Raw genomic sequence first — 2,162 nt, forward strand, 5'->3', positions numbered from 1 at the left:
CCTAGGCTGTGGTTCCCCTATGTCTCTGACATTCCTCTCTGTGTATCCCTTTCCTCTCTTTTTCTCTCTCGCTCTCTCTCTCTCTTACCCAACCACCCCCCACCACACACACACACACCCTGACATCTTAAACTACACCTACGCCCAATATCCTTTCTCTCCTGATGTTTGGTGGACTAACCCCCTGGGAATGGTGTGTCCTTTTCAGATAGAAGAAAGGAGGAAAGCACAAAACAAAGTATGACTATCCTCTCATTGTTGAGACCTCACAAGGTATGCTTGTTACAAAAACGCAAGACAATTTGGCTTATCATGAAGTCAATCGTAAAGATACAGTATATTTGTGAATACAGGGTCGTTATTACCTTCACGATTTAACATTATGCAGATACTCTCATGTCTTCAATCAAGTTTTGGCTTTTTCAATGCTTTCTTGGCCCTCTGATACTCTTATAAGGCATTAGAAATTACGTTACATTCAATGCAGTCAACATGCATTTTGAAAGCCAGTTGTTTCAGTCTATGGAGCAATTATGTGTGCTGTCTGAACACTGGTGAGATGACAGCTGGGGGGACTGATAACTAACCTGACTCTCGCCAGATGATTTTGTTCCGCCTAGCTCCACTCATCCATCTGGGATCGATCCATTGGAGTGGTGCTTCAGAAGGCTGGGCCTTATCAAAAATCCTTGCATATGATTGGATAAGCCACTTGTCCGTCATCTATTGACGTGTGAAAGTAATTGTGGTGAATAATTACTTAATATTAATCTTAGACTGGCAAACTTCAGGAAAAACTCAGGAATCAAGTTTATTCTGTTACAAGCAGAAAGGGTACAAAAAATGGTCCCTTGGTCTATGGTCTATGCAGGCCTAGCCCAGGCCTGGAAGGCCTAGGTTGGCCTGTAGCCAACTTCTCCTCTCTTCCGTTCTACATCCTTCTAGTCTTAGTCTAAGTCCAAGTCTAAGTCTGACAAACATTGCAGTTTAGTTACTTTTGAATGCTTTAAACAAAGAAAGAATTTGGCGCCAAAACAAGCCCACTTGGTTGGTTCTCCACTTGGCATCAGACACACCTACTCACACCCACTTCACACCTATCTGAATAGCATGAGGAGAGATATCTTATATATCAGAAATATCACTTATAGAATGTTCCAAACATTCTCACAATCAAATCATTACAATCATTGTACTGAGACTATCACAATGATACCAAACATGAATATATTTACATTTCATGACACATGGATACATTATATCAAGGTAACATCCTTTGTCCTGTGTACCTGATAGCCCTTGAACCACTACATTAGCATTTAATTGGGGGAGGGGATGGTGTCTTTGTTTTAAACCAAGAAGGGCCACATGGATAACGGAAACTAGTCTAGAAATTAAATTATTATTAATTTTAACCGTAAAACGTGCTACTTCAACCACTCACATCGAAGCCAACCTGTGATGCTGAGAACAGTCTCACAGTCGCTTCTACGCTACGTCACATCTATGAAACTCCCGCCCTGCCATGGGCGGATTATGAACTTTCGGGTCCCTGGGCCCAGATGTATTAAGAGCCCCCCACTTATTGTCGCATATGTGGAAGGGGGGGTTTGGGGGTCCTCCCCCAGATTTTTTATTTTTTTTTTTGATGTGATTTCCTGTATTCTGGTGCATTTTGGGGATGGCCAATACTAAATTCAATCAGATTCATAGCCTACATCCTGATTTGTTGATATTGAGGCAATGATTCCATGCAAAGGCTTGGGCTTCAGGGCCCCCTGACCCCTTGGGCCCCTGGGCCTGGTAGGCCCGTGCAGTAATCCATCCCTGCGCCCCGCGTCCTGATTGGCTCTACTATACAATCTGGTGCCGAAATCACTCTCAACGGAAGCAATCCCAGATGGATGTGAGTGGAGCTAGGCGGAGCTAAGCGGAACGAAATTCATCTGGCGAGAGTCAGGTTAACTGATAACTACCACCTGGAGAACTCCTCTTGGAGGCATTCCACTGTAGACCCAGCTGCAAGAGCATTTGAACTTTTTTTTTTAATTTTCATAGTGGGTTATAATGAGTCTTATCCTCTGCATATGCTTCATTTGTGTCATAATTTTGGATTATGTTGTATCTCTTTTGGTTAACTGTCTGTGAGAAAAAAAGAATGC

The sequence above is a fragment of the Alosa alosa genome, chromosome 18, assembly GCF_017589495.1.
Source record: "Alosa alosa isolate M-15738 ecotype Scorff River chromosome 18, AALO_Geno_1.1, whole genome shotgun sequence".
Classification (NCBI taxonomy): Eukaryota; Metazoa; Chordata; class Actinopteri; order Clupeiformes; family Clupeidae; genus Alosa; species Alosa alosa.